Source organism: Eurosta solidaginis, chromosome 3 (genome assembly GCF_040869045.1).
Source record: "Eurosta solidaginis isolate ZX-2024a chromosome 3, ASM4086904v1, whole genome shotgun sequence".
NCBI classification, from domain to species: domain Eukaryota; kingdom Metazoa; phylum Arthropoda; class Insecta; order Diptera; family Tephritidae; genus Eurosta; species Eurosta solidaginis.
In genome coordinates, this window is record NC_090321.1 from 47,570,443 (window position 1) to 47,589,605 (window position 19,163).

The 19,163-nt window shown below is 36.6% G+C and overlaps 1 protein-coding gene across 2 annotated transcripts in view; it reads left to right on the plus strand.

The window, feature by feature from the left end:
• The window catches only part of lbk (lambik), a 138,628-nt gene that overhangs the window by 12,777 nt on the left and 106,688 nt on the right, over positions 1 to 19,163 (plus strand). Inside the window, exon 1 of one of the 2 annotated variants that reach the window (XM_067771561.1) lies at positions 10,439 to 10,877. The exons of the other annotated variant lie outside the window; for it this stretch is intronic. The gene's annotated coding sequence lies outside the window, so the exon portion shown is untranslated. Of the gene's footprint in view, positions 1 to 10,438; positions 10,878 to 19,163 lie in introns of those variants that run through there. 2 annotated transcript variants of the gene reach the window in all.

Consider the following 19,163-nt stretch of genomic DNA (forward strand, 5'->3'; position numbering starts at 1 on the left):
ATTTCTTTAGAATAAACGACGAAATCCCGTCATTATCGCTTTTTATTGACGTTTCTAGAGCTAAGATGCCTTTCATAACGTCTTCTGAGACTAACATGGATCCGAAATCAACCGTTTGTTCGACGTCGGCGGAAAAGTTACTAGCAGAGTTGCCAGTTACGAAGTTTGATTTAAAGAAATTTGCGAAAAGGTTAACAGTATCCATTAAGCTCTCAGAAGCTATACCGCAGTACAACACACAATTTGGGATATTAGAACAACCTTTTTTAGATCGTATATATCTCCAGAACGCCTTCAGGGTTTCCTTCATCTCTACTTAATACCAAGAAATATATTGCTTGTATAAAAATTTGTCAAGCACATTAAAGCTTTTACTATAATAAATATTTTCGAAGTATGTTTGAGCTCTGGGCCAATATATACATATGTTTATTAAAATACAGCAAATGTGTTTAAACAATGTATATTTATTTGTCGAATGGTTTTTCTTGCCAATATTTCGACTTCAATCTGAAGTCATCTTCAGGAACTTATGACTGCACCTCAGTCGACCAGGTGCAGTCATAAGTTCCTGAAGATGACTTCAGATTGAAGTCGAAATATTGGCAAGACAAACCATTCGACAAATAAATATACATTGTTTAAACACATTTGCTGTATTTTAATAAACATATGTATATATTGGCCTAGAGCTCAAACATACTTCGAATATATTAACTAAAAGGCCGGAATACAAGAAATATAATAAATATTTTTTTTTATGAAAGACATCCTTAGAGGCTTTATAGAGTTTAAAATATTTATTTCTAAGATCTTAAGATTTTTTAGATTTTTCGTATACCACGGAAGTTTATGAATTCTCGCGGGAAGTAAGGGTAGATTATCAGAGAAAATTTCGAGTATATTAAGAAGAAAAGCATCGTAACATTCCGCTAGGCTTTTAGAAGTGAAAATTGTATTCCAATTGAAATCCAAAATTTTTTCATTTAAAGCATTAAAATCGGCGGCACGAAAATCAAACTTTGCATTAGAGATTATACTCGGGCCTGAAACAAAATTGAAAAAATTCTTGAGTTAAGGAGAGTGGAACATGGTGCATGCATGCATGGAGTACTCGCGATTTTTGCAGGGTAGTCCAACACACACCGTTCATAAAACACAACTTCTCTTATTCAACTGGCGGAAACATGCTGCTAACCAGAGAACGTCGAAGTTTTACGTCTCTGCTGCTAACGTTGCACTTATCAGTTGTGTGTTCTGAATGCGTCCAATTTGAAGGAGAGTGTCTCACAGAATTAATGGGACAGTGATTGTTTTTATTTTATAGCAGACAACCTCTTGTTTTGCCGGACTATTTTTACCATTCCTCTTGTCCTAAGAAAGTTAGTGCGATTAATAATAACTTCATCATATTGTAACGAATTTAGCGTAAGTCTGCTTATTTGAAACCTTCTGCTAACGTTCGAATCACTAAACTGTTGAATAAATAACTCCAATATTCAATAATGCAAAATGGTCTTTATTAGACTACTTTCACAATAACACTTCTACTTCTCAACAGATAGCGTGCTTAAGTCAAACTGATTCCTGATTCTTAGCTTTACCTCCGTTTATACTCTGTGATTTCCGTTCGATTCGTTTATGTAGATACAAGTGACTGCTTGCTTTATTGTTGTTGTGGCTTTATTTACTTAGTATCAGATTAGTGATGTGAGTATCACTTAGTGTCACTAATATTCGTCACAATATCATAGTTATATTTAAAGATTTGTTAAGTGTTGTTAATTGCAATTTGAAAAGTTTTTTATTTAACACATTTTAATTTTATTTTTAGTTCCTTTATATGAAGTAGAGGTTTACGCCGATCACTTTATCGGCGGCGGCGGCGTAGCCACTATAATATGTCGCCGGCATTCTTACTTTTAAAAGCTTGATTTTACTGTTTCAAAAAAGAAAATTTTTTTTTATTTTATTTGCTTGTATATATTTAAGGAAATCAACATTTTGGCCATTTCGGAAAGATCCGGGGGTTTTGCCTCAAAGTCTCGTGGATCATTCAAAAAATTTCAGGAGTACCTCCCTGCGGAGGGACTGTCCTTCCTTCGGCTACTCTAGCGAGGCTTCGACCCTAACCCCCGTCTAAGGGACTGGTACTGCTGCGTCTGCCGAAAAAAATTAAAGTACTTAAAATGATCACACTTTTGTCCGTATGTCTCGTGCAAAGGGTAGTTTCACCGAAGGAGATGTTGTGGGCTAACTCCTAATACTCGTTGTCGAAACGATTTCTTTAAATCATTTGTGGCTCCGTGCTGGGGTCACGTACAAAGGCGACTTACGGTTGCTTGGTATTTTAATAATTATGACTATCGTGTCACAGTTTTAACGATTAGCACTAACGCTGGCCAATTGTTGATCGCGCCAAAGGGCGCCTGTAGCTTTTTCGGCTGTTTTAACAGCTACAAATCCCGATGTGCGAACAGTAGCAATCCTGTCCACCACCAGTCGCTACCACGCCTCCTGGCCTTCACACCACATGCCAGCACAGAAGCTATAGCACTACGACTTCGAATTCATACCTTCGTCGACGTCACTTTCCTAGAAGCTCTAGATGTAGCTCCGAAGACTTTCTAAAAACAATCCGCATTAAGCTGGCTTTTGAACGGGTAGAAAGAGTTAAATTTCGCAATTGCATTCTTATAAGTGGCAGTGATGCGCATCCGTCGATACCCCTTTCGATCATATCGGTCCAATTTTCGACATGAACAATAAATGGCCTAGACAGTCTTAAATGAGTAGAAAATATAGTAACGCGCCGAACGCCGCTGCCTCCCGCCGGTATATTTGACATTCAGCGGCGGCGTGCGAAAAACGACGAAAATCGGCGGCGTATATCTCTTTGATGTTTACTTTTTAAATTTAAAATTTAATTCAGACGACTTTTTTATATATATATTTTTTTGTTTATATACATTTTGTAAACTTTTTTATTTTGTTTTTTTTTTTTTGAAACAAAATTTTTTTTGATTTATATTTTAAAATTTTTTAATGTTTTGTCAATTGCTATCTTAAATTTAAATTTTTTATATTACATATTTTTATTTTAAATTTATTTTCTGTATTTGAGTTCGCACTCAAGTTTATTTTTTAAATTTACTTATTTCCTCTTTTTTTAATTGTTTTTCTTTTTTTAACACTATGGACTCATTCAGTCTATGTGAAGTTCTCACGGAACGGCCAGTTCAACCCAACCTTACGTTTATTTTTATATAATAAAATAAATGCAATGCTCGATAACCTCCGAAGAGATTTTTGGCCGAGCTTCTCCTCCAATACCGGTCGCGCTCCTTTTTAATTTTTGCTACGAATTGGATGGGACTTACATGTTTTATGCCGACTCCGAACGGTATATGCAAGCAGATGATTATTCATGGCAGGAGTATACTCGGAGTGTTTGCCGGATCACTGCCTAGGGCCAAATCTGCTTAGAAAAAAATTAATTAAATCGAAATTTAAATTTCATTTAGCGGCGGCCACCGTGGTGTGATGGTAGCGTGCTCCGCCTATCACACCGCATGCCCTGGGTTCAACTCCCGGGCAAAGCAACATCAAAATTTTAGAAATAAGATTTTTCAATTAGAAGAAAATTTTTCTAAGCGGGGTCGCCCCTCGGCAGTGTTTGGCAAGCACTCCGGGTGTATTTCTGCCATGAAAAGCTCTCAGTGAAAACTCATCTGCTTTGCAGATGCCGTTCGGAGTCGGCATAAAACATGTAGGTCCCGTCCGGCCAATTTGTAGGGAAAATCAAGAGGAGCACGACGCAAATTGGAAGAGAAGCTCGGCCTAAGATCTCTTCGGAGGTTATCGCGCCTTACATTTTATTTTAAATGTCATTTATTTCGAGTCGCTAAAACTAATTTAGTGAATAGTACAATCGATAAGGCAAGCGACAAAATAGTTAATTAAAATCTTGACAAATCGCATCGTTATAAGTTAGTGAATTCCACTACTGTTCTTTAACTAAGAAGAATGCTGTGTACACTACACTGGGTTGATTTATTAACCGATATCGCGCCATCGATTTTTCGACTCAGGAAAAAAAGTTCCACTACGCATACCCAAAAAAATAATTTTCGAGCCTGCGACATTTATTTATTTTTTTACTTTTTTCCGACTTTGATTTTTAAGGTTTTTTTCATTACCTACTAAAAAAATTGTCATTTGATTGTAAAATTTTCATGTATACCCTGTCAGACCCAACAATGTCCGCTAACAACGTTGTCGATAACAGTTTTTTGAAAACAAAAAAAATACATATGAAAATTTTTTTAGTACCTAGGTCATGAAAAAAAACCTTAAAAATCAAAGCCGAAAAAAAAAAAATTAAATTTCGTAGGCTCGAAAATAATTTTTTTGGGTATGCGTAGTGGAACCGCAAAACACTTTTTCCTGAGCCCAAATCCTATCGAAAAATCGATAGCGCGATATCGGTTAACTTTCGTCCATACAAAACGACCCACCCTAGTATACACGGCTAGAGAGTAAGGCCCTATCATGATATTTAACTGAATTCCACTGAATAATGTGCTCACATTGGCGCTGGTAGTCCGCTTTTCGCTGCGATTGACTGTATATGTGCATTCGTGTTTTACGGATTTCATTTGACCGGCAATTGTAAGATACACACACACACACAAACTACTTATGTGTGCTTTACATGAGCGATCTCACAAGGTTGCAATGAGCGGTCAAACTGGATTCCCGCTACCCGACTGCAGCTGCAGCTACATGAATTTCCTTTTGCTCCTCCTTGACTTTTGTCTAAAAAAATACAATAAACTGAAATAGATACATAAAAGAATCGAAAAATAGATAGAAATGGAGGGAACATATTCTAAGAGTTAAATGCTAGCTTACACCTCCATATGTGATTGCAATAAAATTTCGACACGCTCATCGGCTTGTACTTCACGTTAGAGTTACATATATGTGATGCTGATGAGAAAGAAAAAAAAGACCCTTGAACATTTATAATTCTAAAAATCTTGTGCAGTAATACTTAAGTACTTTTTATTCCATTTATCTCAATATACATATGTATATTAGACTGGGTCGATTTATTAACCGATATCGCGCCATCGATTTTTCGATAGGATTTGGGCTCAGGAAAAAAAGGTTCCACTACGCATACCCAAAAAAATAACTTTCGAGCCTGCGAAATTTAATTTTTTGCCTTTTTTTTTACATTGATTTTTAAGATTTTTTTTTATGACCTACTAAAAAAATTTTCATGTATACCCTGTTTTTTTTTTCAAAAAACTGTTATCGCCAACGATTTTAGCGTACATTTTTGGGTCGGACAGGGTATACATATGAAAATTTTTAGTAGGTCATGAAAAAAAACCTTAAAAATCAAAGTCGAAAAAAAGTCAAATAATTAAATTTCGCAGGCTCGAAAGTTATTTTTTTTGGGTATGCGTAGTGGAACTTTTTTTCCTGAGCCCAAATCCTATCGAAGAATCGATGGCGCGATATCGGTTAACTTTCGTCCATACACATCGACCCACCCGAATGTATATATTTCTTCTGTATTTGTGTTTGGGACTGAACTCGTCATAAACGACGGGACCGATTCAGATTCACAATTTGGTCCCTTTTCTTTTTTTATCTTTCCGGGAAATGAACCAGGGGTTGACCTATTATAAATAAATTATGATTTTCTTGAAATTTGGTACAAGGATACTTCGTTTACTAGCTTATTATTTGAGAAACTTGTCTTTATGGGAAAGGGATCAGGGACCGATCTCTTGCAAAAACCCATATTTATGGTACGAATTGCCTGAAACCCAGTAAAAGGGCACATCTTTGTCTAGCTTAATATTTGGAAAACTTTTCCTTCCGGGAAATGGACCGGTGCCAATATATATGAAAAATTCTTATTTATGGTGCGATTTGCTTGAAATTTAGTACAGGGGTTTCTCTTCGACAAGCTCAATATTTGGAAACCGTTCTTTCCCGCATGGGAACCAAAGGCCAAGCTATTCCAAAGAATCATCTCTTTTTTCGTATTTAGTGTAGAATTATGGCATTTTTTCATTTTTCGAAATTTTCGATATCGAAAAAGTGGGCGTGGTTATAGTCCATTTTTGTTCATTTTAAATAGCGATCTGAGATGAGTATCCAGGAACGTACATACCAAATTTCATCAAGATACCTCAAAATTTACTCAAGTTATCGTGTTTACGGAAGGACGGGCGGACGGACATGGATAAATGAATTTATTTTTTCGCCCAGACCATTTTGATATATAGAAGTCTATATCTATCTCGACTAGTTTATGCCGGTACAGGGTACCGTTATGCGAACAAAATTAATATACTCTGTGAGCTCTGCTCAGCTGATTATAAAAATGGAAGATAGATAGAGTGCCCCTCGCGAGCCGCAATTTTTAAATGTAGTCGGATTTCGCCCATTTTTAATACCAAGATAAAATGAGTTCAGATAAGTACGTGAACTAAGTTTAGTAAAGATATATCGATTTTTGCTCAAGTTATCGTGTTAACTGCCGAGCGGAAGAACAGACGGTCGACTATGTATAAAATCTGGGCGTGGCTTCAACCGATTTCGCCCATTTTCACAGGAAACAGTTATCGTCATAGAAGCTATGCCCTTACCAAATTTCACAAGGATTTGTAAATTTTTGTTCGACTTATGGTATTAAAAGTATTCTAGACAAATTAAATGAAAAAGGGCGGAGCCATGCCCATTTTGAAACTCTTTTATTTTTGTATTTTGTTGCACCATATCATTACTGGAGTTGAATGTTGACATAATTTACTAATATACTGTAAAGATATTAAATTTTTTGTTAAAATTTGACTTTTAAAATTATTTTTTTTAAAAAGTGGGCGTGTTCGTTATCCGATTTTGCTAATTTTTATTTAGCACATATATAGTAATAGGAGTAACGTTCCTCCAAATTTCATCACGATGTCTTCAACGACTGCCAAATTACAGCTTGCAAAACTTTTAAATTACCTTCTTTTAAAAGTGGGCGGTGCCACGCCCATTGTGCAAAATTTTACTGCGTCGTAAGATCAACCCACCTACCAAATTTCATTGCTTTATTCGTCCTTGGTAATGAATTTTCGCATTTTTTCGGTTTGTCGAAATTTTCGATATCGAAAAAGTGGGCGTGGTTATGGTCCGTTTTCGTTCAATTTAAATAGCGATCTGAGATGAGTCTCCAGGAAAGTACATACCAAATTTCATCAAGATACCTCAAAATTTACTCAAGTTATCGTGTTTACGGAAGGACGGGCGGACGGACATGGATAAATGAATTTATTTTTTCGCCCAGACCATTTTGATATATAGAAGTCTATATCTATCTCGACTAGTTTATGCCGGTACAGGGTACCGTTATGCGAACAAAATTAATATACTCTGTGAGCTCTGCTCAGCTGAGTATAAAAATGGAAGATAAAATGTAGGTTAACCAATGTTCGGGCAAAACAAAATCTGCCGGCTACTCTAGTATTATATATGAAAAATTAGCAAATTAAAATGGCAACACTGGTCTAGACCTTCAAATGTTAATCGCGTTCTCTCTGCTCTCAACGTACAACGTACGTTGTATTATCGAAGTCCTCTGTACGGCCTTTGCTGATTAGGTGCTCAGCAATAGCAGTAGCTGTTTTCATATTTCTTGCGGCTGATTTGTGCTCACTAATTCGGAAGCCTAATGATCTCTTCGTTGCCCCAAAATAAATTTTGTCGCCTACTTCTCCTTTGCTTGTTGATGCCGTTCGGAGTCGGCGCAGCAAAAGTTCCTCCCATTTACTCACCACCTAAGTCCCGGAGTTTGAGAACGATTTGTGTTTATGTAAAGAATGTAGTTATACAAATCAATCGAAGCAGGTCTATATAGGCGTTGTTGGAATATAAAGGCGTTGTCAAGCAGATGTGACAATCTCTAGAGGTGTCCAAGCAAGTAGTGCCCTAAACCAGTGGCGCAGTGAGGATTTCTTGCGCCCGGGGAAAAATATATTTGAAATGCCACTCGCAAGTTTGGAAAAATATCTTCTCCATACGAAATTATAAAAGTAAGTAATTATAACGGAGTTTTAGGTTCAATTTCTTTTCTACTGCGAAGTAATATTTTGCAGATACATATTTCGATCAAAAGTTCTGTTCCATCGAAATCTGTATTATAAAATTCACCCGAGTTCTTACAATTTCTTTCTAAGTCGTTATTATCCTTGTTTAACAAATTTCCTACGTCTAAGAGAAATCCAAATCTAAAATTAAGGTCAGATTTACACGACTAAAATCTTGTACGTATTTCTTGTTGGCGACGATCGAGAGCACTTTTCATAATGCGAGAAAATTCACATTCTGCCCGTTTTACTATATCAACATCCCATTTTTTACAAAGATACTTCACTTTTTCTATTGCTTCTTCACAGAGAGTGTCTCGAATTTCGAATAGTTCAGTCGCTTCTCTAAATTGCATCGCCGGATCTTGTAATCCGAGCTGCACACGATCAATCTTCTTAAAATTTCATATGAGAAATGAACTAATGTTATGAAACTAAAATTTAGTATATTTTGCAACAGAACTGTAGCTTCGCTTCTGGTTTTACTTGTGGTGTTAGTGTCCTCTGCTAATTGTTCTAAGTCTTCTACTACATCTCTAGCCCATTACCGATAACGCTAACCTTTTGTATTCTAGTGCTCCATCGTGTTTCAGAATCATGTTTGACAGTTTTTGTTAAAGCATGTTTTAGTACATAATTCCCATCGTAACGTTGAACGTGAGAAAAAAAGGATATATGCTTTCAATTATTCCACAACCTGTCGCAAGTGTTCCGGATATTTGTATGCATGCAATTTTTAGTATAGAAATTTTTTCCCTTAAATAAGTTATAACAAAAATACAAATTATCCAGGAAGCTCTGCTTTGCGGACCATTTGGCGCCACCTGTGAGTAGCGGCCTTGCTCCCCCCCCCCCCTCCCCCCCCGCCCCCTCACTACGCCACTGCCCTAAACTTTATATAATTCTTCTAGGAGTATAAAAATAAATACCTTGCTACGAAAGCCATTACAGAAACTGCTTTTTTCAACATATCAGTGCCACCTAACGCCAATACAAAAGGGGATACGCAGGACGAGTGCGAGCTTATATTACTTTTGGCATCGAATAAAATTAAAAAACTTAAAATGGCATGAGCAGTAAAATTCAATAATGCGTCCAAACTAAACTGACCTCAACTTCAACTGCAGTTGGAGCTTTCATCGAAGAACCGTACATAAAAGGGAGAGGTGTTATCTATTATATAGTTGAACGGGTTTGATGAAAAGTTTTACAGTTTACACTTGGAAGTGACCGTAATACTTTTAAATGTGTTTCCATCCCTAAAAATCCATTGTTATTTCCATCGTCTCTTTTTATATATCATACAAGAAGATCTCACCAAAAGCTCTTGACAGTTGAATTCATGATTTATTACTACTGTTACCAAGTTATTATTTACTAAAATATGCCAGGGGATATAATAGCCTCACGGCAGTCGGCCTAGAACCAGAAGATGCTGATCCGGTCGAGCCAGATTCATATATTCTTAATTACAATCCATAACTGTAACATTCCTCTTATCTTAGTGGTCTGATTTTTAGGGCAAAACAACAATAGTGAGATACAATTTTTTGTAACTATGTATATTTAGAAATCCATTGTTTTAGCGAAGTTTTTACATAAATACGTTGTAATACGACATTTTTGGTGTTCTCTATGCAGGAGTGATAAAAACATTTCTCGAAAGTCTTCAATAGCGTTGCACAGGCGAAAATCCGTGTTGGGTATGACGTGAATACAAATAGTTTGTTTTAACAAATGCCAGTCTCAATTTTTTTGGAACAAATTAAACATGCATATATAAAGGAAACATCAACAATATGAACGTAATATTTTAGCACGGCCTTACTTGTGGAAGCCAACACCAAAGATACCCAAATGATGAATCTCTGAAATTGAATCCAGTAAAGGTCCATCGATGTTCACCAACTAAAAAAAATAAAATAAATGTAAGGCGCGATAACCTCCGAAGAGATCTAAGGCCGAGCTTCTCTTCCAATTTGCGTCGTGCTCCTCTTGATTTTCCCTACAAATTGGCCGGACGGGACCTACATGTTTTATGCCGACTCCGAACGGCATCTGCAAGGCAGATGAGTTTTCACTGAGAGCTTTTCATGGCAGAAATACACCCGGAGCGCTTGCCAAACACTGCCGAGGGGCGACCCCGCTTAGAAAAATTTTCTTCTAATTGAAAAACCTTATTTCTAAAATTTTGATGTTGCTTTGCCCGGGAGTTGAACCCATGGCATACGGTGTGATAGGCGGAGCACGCTACCATCACACCACGGTGGCCGCCGCTGGTTTATGTGAAAAAAAGTACGAAAACTGCCATATTTTACTCTTGACAACACTTTTTCGGCGACAATATTGGTGAAAAATTTTCAGATAGCCGAATGACAGAACAAAGAAGAATTTAGAGCAAGACTTTACCTGATTTTGCCACCATGATCAGGACCTAAACCTAAAAATGTGATTACTTCGTAAAATAGAAATTGCAAACAATTTCAAAACGAAAAATAAAAACTACAAAATTTGAATAATCTCGCCAACGCAAAATTTATGGATTATGAATATGGCGGAAAACCAACAATAAATTGGTTGGCTATGGTATCGTTATGACTAAAGCGTTATTCTATGGCTTCAATAACCGATAACAAAGGCGTATGCAGGGGGGCGTTGCCTCCGCCACCCTTCGAGAACTCAAAACACAAAACTGAAAGTTAAACATCAACAACATAAAAGGTTTTTAGTTCCTCACATTTTCTTCAAATTATGAGCTTAATAATATTTATTTACATAAATTTACTAATAACTACATACACATACATAATACTTCCTTATTCTTACTAATAAAGTAACTAAAATGATAAATAACTTTGAGTAAGATGAAAATGAGTCTTAAAGACATGGAAAGCAAACTTGCCGATGCCAAGGTTTTTTATAATTTATATGGTATTGATAATGAACTGGAATTGTGGTACAGGGCTTGCCAAAATAAGGACCAACAGATCTTGTATGTGCCTTCCAGAAGACAGCATTCCATCCAAAAATAAGAGAAGCACTTGAAATTCTGCTTGCAATACCTCTCTGAAGTTGGCAAGACAACCTTTACGTGGAAAAAAATTACCTATTGGGGAAATTGCCGTGAATTTGCCTTAATTTATCCGTGAAACAAAAAAATTTGCCGTTGCCATATTTTAGAAAATACAGGGTGGCACGCCAACTTCACGTGAAGTTAGCGTGCCATCCTCAGAAAACCACCTTAGAAACCAGCTAGAAAAATAATTCTTGCACACGAATTTGCCGTAGATAAGTGGCATATTATATAATTTAGAAAAAATAAAATTTAACTTTTTTTATGGTGCACCGCCAACTTCACGTGAAGTTAGCGTGCCACTTTTCGAAAACCACCTTAGACATCAGTTAGGAAAATAATTCTTGCCGTTGAATTTGCCGTAAATTTGCCGTGAATTATCCGTGAAACAAAAAAAATTGCCGCGGCCATGTTTTAGAAAATACAGGGTGGCACGCCAACTTCACGTGAAGTTAGCGTGCCACCCTCAGAAAACCACCTTAGAGGCCAGCTAGGAAAACAATTCTTGCACACGAATTTGCCGTAAATTTGCCGTAGATAAGTGGCATATTTTATAAATTCGAAAAAAAAAATTTCAATTTTTTTTTATGGTGCACCGCCAACTTCACGTGAAGTTAGCGTGCCACCCTCAGAAAACCACCTTAGAGGCCTGCTAGGAAAATAATGCTTGCACACGAATTTGCCGTACATTTGCCGTAGATAAGTGGCATATTTTATAAATTCGAAAAAAAAAATTTCAATTTTTTTTATGGTGCACCGCCAACTTCACGTGAAGTTAGCGTGCCACCCTCAGAAAACCACCTTAGAGGCCAGCTAGGAAAACAATTCTTGCACGCGATTTTGCCGTAGATAAGTGGCATATTTTATAAATTCACGTGAAGTTAGCGTGCCACCCTCAGAAAACCACCTTAGTGGCCAGCTAGGAAAATAATTCTTGCACACGAATTTGCCGTAAATTTGCCGTAGATAAGTGGCATATTATACAATTTCGAAAAAAAAATGTTTACTTTTTTTTATGGTGCACCGCCAACTTCACGTGAAGTTAGCGTGCCACTTTTCGAAAACCACCTTAGACACCAGTCAGGAAGATAATTCTTGCACACGAATTTGCCGTAAATAAGTGGCATATTTTATAAATACGAAAAAAAAATTTCAAATTTTTTTTATGGTGCACCGCCCACTTCACATGAAGTTAGCGTGCCACCCTCAGAAAACCACCTGAGAGGCCAGCTAAGAAAATAATTCTTGCACACGAATTTGCCGTAGATAAGTGGCATATTTTATAAATTCGAAAAAAAAAATTTTAAATTTTTTTTATGGTGCACCGCCAACTTCACGTGAAGTTAGCGTGCCACTTTTCGAAAACCACCTTAGACACCAGTCAGGAAAATAATTCTTGCACGTGAATTTGCCGTAAATTTGCCGTGAATTATCCGTGAAACAAAAAAATTTGGCGCGGCCATGTTTTAGAAAATACAGGGTGGCACGCCAACTTCACGTGAAGTTAGCGGTGCACCATAAAAAAAAATTTGAAATTTTTTTTTTCGAATTTATAAAATATGCCACTTATCTACGGCAAATTCGTGCGCAAGAATTATTTTCCTAGCAGGTCTCTAAGGTGGTTTTCTGAGGGTGGCACGCTAACTTCATGTGAAGTTGGCGGTGCACCATAAAAAAAATTTGAAATTTTTTTTTTCGAATTTATAAAATATGCCACTTATCTACGGCAAATTTACGGCAAATTCGTGTGCAAGAATTATTTTCCTAGCTGGCCACTAAGGTGGTTTTCTGAGGGTGGCACGCTAACTTCACGTGAAGTTGGCGGTGCAGCATACAAAAAATTTGAAAATTTTTTTTCCAATTTATAAAATATGCCACTTATCTACGGCAAATTCGTGTGCAAGAACTATTTTCCTAGCTGGCCTCTAAGGTGGTTTTCTGAGGGTGGCACGCTAACTTCACGTGAAGTTGGCGGTGCACCATAAAAAAAATTTGAAATTTTTTTTTCGAATTTATAAAATATGCCACTTATCTACGGCAAATTCGTGTGCAAGAATTGTTTTCCTAGCTGGCCTCTAAGGTGGTTTTCTGAGGGTGGCACGCTAACTTCACGTGAAGTTGGCGGTGCACCATAAAAAAATTGAAAATTTTTTTTTTCCAATTATAAAATATGCCACTCATCTACGGCAAATTTACGGCAAATTCGTGTGCAAGAATTATTTTCCTAGCAGGCCTCTAAGGTGGTTTTCTGAGGGTGGCACGCTAACTTCACGTGAAGTTGGCGGTGCACCATAAAAAAAATTTTTAAATATTTTTTTTTCGAATTTATAAAATATGCCACTTATCTACGGCAAATTTACGCAAATTCGTGTGCAAGAATTATTTTTCTAGCTGGCTTCTAAGGTGGTTTTCTGAGGGTGGCACGCTAACTTCGCGTGATGTTGGCGTGCCACCCTGTATTTTCTAAAACATGGCCGCGGCAAATTTTTTGTTTCACAGATAATTCACGGCAAATTCACGTGCAAGAATTATTTTCCTAACTGGTGTCTAAGGTGGTTTTCGAAAAGTGGCACGCTAACTTCACGTGAAGTTGGCGGTGCACCATAAAAAAAATTTGAAATTTTTTTTTTCGAAGTTATAAAATATGCCACTTATCTACGGCAAATTTACGGCAAATTCGTGTGCAAGAATTATTTTCCTAGCGGGCCTCTAAGGTGGTTTTCTGAGGGTGGCACGCTAACTTCACGTGAAGTTCGCGGTGCACCATAAAAAAATTTGAAATTTTTTTTCGAATTTATAAAATATGCCACTTATCTACGGCAAATTCGTGTGCAAGAATTGTTTTCCTAGCTAGCCTCTAAGGTGGTTTTCTGAGGGTGGCACGCTAACTTCACGTGAAGTTGGCGGTGCACCATAAAAAAATTGAAAATTTTTTTTTTCCAATTATAAAATATGCCACTCATCTACGGCAAATTTACGGCAAATTCGTGTGCAAGAATTATTTTCCTAGCAGGCCTCTAAGGTGGTTTTCTGAGGGTGGCACGCTAACTTCACGTGAAGTTGGCGGTGCTCCATAAAAAAAATTTTAAAATATTTTTTTTTCGAATTTATAAAATATGCCACTTATCTACGGCAAATTTACGGCAAATTCGTGTGCAAGAATTATTTTTCTAGCTGGCTTCTAAGGTGGTTTTCTGAGGGTGGCACGCTAACTTCACGTGAAGTTGGCGTGCCACCCTGTATTTTCTAAAACATGGCCGCGGCAAATTTTTTGTTTCACAGATAATTCACGGCAAATTTACGGCAAATTCACGTGCAAGAATTATTTTCCTAACTGGTGTCTAAGGTGGTTTTCGAAAAGTGGCACGCTAACTTCACGTGAAGTTGGCGGTGCACCATAAAAAAAAGTTAAATTTTTTTTTTCGAAATTATATAATATGCCACTTATCTACGGCAAATTTACGGCAAATTCGTGTGCAAGAATTATTTTCCTACCTGGTCTCTAAGGTGGTTTTCTGAGGGTGGCACGCTAACTTCACGTGAAGTTAGCGTGCCACCCTGTATTTTCTAAAATATGGCCACGGCAAATTTTTTTGTTTCACGGATAAATAACGGAAAATTCACGGCAATTTTCCCAATAGGTAATTTTTTTCTACGTAAAAGTTGTCTTGCCAACTTCAGAGAGGTGCTTGCAATGCCCTGCACAACCGCAACTGTGGAACGCTCCTTCAGCACTCTAAGGAGGGTAAAGACGTGGTTGAGAACAACAATGGCAGAATCTCGCCTTAATGGTAAATCAAGTTTTTTTTTAAACATATTTATTGTATTTTTTATACCTTTCATGAAAATGAAATGGTATATTAATTTCGTCACGAAACCCAAAATTGTAAGTCCTTAAAGGAAAATAGATAGACCCACCATTAAGTATACCGAAATAACCACGATGAAGAGCTGAGTTGATTTAGCCATGTCCGTCTGTCCGTCTGTCCGTCTGTCTGTTTGTATGCAAACTAGTCCCTCAATTTTTTAGATATCTTGATAAAATTTGGTGAGCGGGTGTATTTGGGTGTCCGATTAGACATTTGTCGGAACCGGCCGGATCGGACCACTATAGCATATATCCTCCATACAACCGATTTTTCAGAAAATGAGGATTTTTGTCATATCTTACTCAATTTAACAGATTGAAGCTTCAAACTTCACCATATAATTTCGTATATTGCACATATTGTTGCCTGAAAAAATTTATGAGATCGGTCGTATATATAGTATATATCCCCCACAACCGATTGTTCAGATAAGAAACTTTTCGTAATTACTGCCCTATTTTAAGAGCTAGACGCTTCAAATTTCAACGAATGCTTACGTATATAGCATATATTGTTGTCTGAAAAAATCATAAAGATCGGTGGTATATATAGTATATATATGGTGGTATATATAGTATATATATATATATTTTCGCAATTTTAGCCCCATTTTAACAGCTAGAAGCTTCAAATTTCACCAAATGCTTACGTGTATATCATATATTGATGTCTGAAAAAATCATTGAGATCGGTGATATATATAGTATATATCTCATACAACCGATTGATCGGCACAGCCGAAGACAGTCCCGTTCTTACTTGTTTTTCAAAGGCTTATGTATGCTGAGCGTTGACAGAAAATTGGTAGCGGAAAATGATACGGAGTTAAAATATCTAATTTTAGATGAATTTACAATAAATCCTCGAAGAATTATACTTACTTAGCAGGTTTTCTAATACTCAGATTATGTAATGCAATTTAAAATACATCTCTGTAACTAAATAAAGTATGTGGAAAAATATAATTTTGTTGATTTTGAAACTCACATTTCTAAAGTAATTACACCTTGTACTGACTATTAAATTAATCTATCTAATTCAACAAAATTTTGAATTACCAAATCCTAGATATGGTAAATATTTTAGGAAGCTCTTGAAAAATAAATAAAAATTTGAACGGACTGCTAGAGCCCACAGCTGGGTCTATAAAGCAGGCTTCGCTTTTACCTAGACGTCATTACTCTTTATACTTATAAATACGCTATATATGAATCTGAAATTAAAACAAAAATATTTATTTACACGCAATTATAACAATTTATTTGCACATGATAAAAGAAAAAAATATCGCCATTTCGACTGCTGAGTGGAATATCATCATATCTCAACTGCTGTTTCGAAAACGATCATCTCAAAATGTTTCGAAATTCGGCGTTTAATAGAGTTAGAGTGATATTTCACTCAACAGTCAATTTATAACAACACCATTCAATGACGATTTATCGCGTCTAATATAAGGTCTCGAACTCTATCATTTGTTATATCTGTTAATAAATTCGGAATATCGAGGAGCTGACAACCACCTTGTACCACCGCACAAAGTTCTCCATTTATAACGGCCGCTGCTCCAGAATCTCCATTACACACATCACTTCCACTACAACCAGCACAAAGGACTGTTTCTGAAAAATATTCGGGTATCTGTTTATTCGCATAAAGACGGCTGCAATGTCCAATTTCTACTATAGGCAATTCAGTAGTTTGTAGAAGATAACTAGGAACACCACCAACTTTAGTAGTTACTGAACCCCATCCACTAATTCGCATCATTGTACCCGGTGATAATGTAGCACCGCAAAGTGGTATTGATTGCACAGCATCACCCTTTCTAAAGGGTTTGTCCACTTTAACCACGGCTATGTCCATAAATGCTCTATTAAGATTCCAATTAGTATCATAATATCTATGCACCACCTTACGTTTTTGCCCTCTTCTTCTGTTTATATCACGTATATCGGCTGCACCAGCAAGAACGACGAACCTCTCCTGTTCTGCTACTGCTAATGCGCAATGCGCAACTGTAACCACCAATTTCATACTGACTAAGGAACCAACGCAACCATAATTTTTATCAATAAATATTGCTACCGAGTGTGGGCTGTCCTTTATTCCATTTCGAATGCGAAATTGCGCATTCGTATAGCTCAAATTACACCTAAGCACGACAAACAGTATCGCGAAATATATGCGAGAATTCATTTTAGTTTCAAGACCTTTTGCACCACTTTTTAAGTATAAAGTACAACGAGATTAATTTTCTGGGCCCTATTTATACTTAATTGAGTCGTACGAATAAAAAATAGGCAAACACTTTTCAGTCAGAATTTCAGAAAGCTATACAAAGAACAATTTCTAATTAGTTAAACAACCATTTTGTTTTACTTTTTCAAATGAAAATTTCCGTTTAATTGGTTGTTTATGCACGTGCAGAAATGAATTGTGTTATTAATTTGTTTTATTTGCTTAATTGTTTTATTTGTTTCCAAACTGCTAATAGTTCCTATTCTATACTGCCACAGAACCATAGTTGGGAGCAGTGCACGAAATTCTGAGCAACAACACTGCTCGAACTTAAATGGGCTGACATAATCGAAATCCTGTGTTAAGTGTTAATAAGGCGTTTAGATGCTGTGGATTGAAACGTCTGTTCATCTTTCAGATATTTGTAAAACTAGCCTTTACGTGCGGCCTAGTCCGCACGATGAAAAAAAAATTATTGCTATATACCAAGATATGATCATGAAAACACTACCGAGACCATCCAGAAAATAATCTTTAAATAGTCCCAATAAATCGCAAAACATTCGCAGTGGTGGAGATGAGCACACACTGATAAACAGAAGGAAAGAAATACTGGATTTCTTAAAAAGGTATGTTCCAATACTTCCCTGAAATATTTTTTTTTTTGAAATGATCTTGAAATAGTTTCGTAAAAGACGAACAGATCCGGCGATAGCAAAAAAATATTCTGTTGCAATCCTTCCGATATGATTCCCGGAGAAGTCCTGAATTACTTTCGAAAACACTCTTGAAATATATGGTGATAGTCCTGAAATAGCCTCGACGATATTGTTATGAAAACAGGCAGGACGCTGTACCAAAACAGCCCCGAGAAGATCTCGAACACAGTCTCTAAACGGTGCCGAAATAGAAAATCTTGAAATTACCCCGAATATGTTCCTAAAATAATCCCGAAGCCTGTCTTAAATAGTCCTAAGATTCCGAAAACATTCCCAAAACGGCTCCGAAATAATCACGAAAACAATCTCCAAAATATACAGGGCGGCCGCCGTGGCGTGTTGGTACCGTGCTGCTCCGCCTAGCCTGCCGAGGGTCCTGGGTTCAGCTCCCGAGGAAAGAAACATAAAAAATTTAGAAAAAGTTTCTACATTTAAATTAAAGCTATACAAAGAGAATTTTTTTAATTATTTAAACCAACAGATTTGTTGTATTAATATAATAAATTCAAGATATTTAGGCATATTCCAGCGAAATGAAATGAACACGGCTTTGACAAAACATTTTGCTTTACTTTTTCAAAAGAAAATTTCCTTTTAATTGGTTGTTTATGCATTTGCGGAAATGAATTGTGCTATTAATTTTATATGTGTACACTTAATTAGTTTTATTTGTTTCCAAACTGGTAAGAGTTCCTATTGTATACTATCACAGAACCATAGATCGGAACAGCGCACGAAATTCTGAGCAACAACACTGCGCAAACTTAAATGGGCTGAGATAATCGAAATGTTGCGTTAAGTGTTAATGAGGCTTTAATTTGTTGTAGATTGAAACATCTATTCATATTTCAGATATTCGTACAACTAGACAAATAGTTCCGATTTTATCCTGAAAAATATCCCTTATAGTGTTGATATAATTTCGGAAATGGCCACGGAATATATATAATACATCTATATAAACCGTGAACCATGCATACATACATTATAAATGCGAAGGATGTTGGATGTCTGGATGACCCACAGTCGTGGCGACCTAGGAAAACGGTTTTAAAGGATGAGGGGATGCAACTGTTCACTTTCCAAAATTTCCTCATATTTCTAA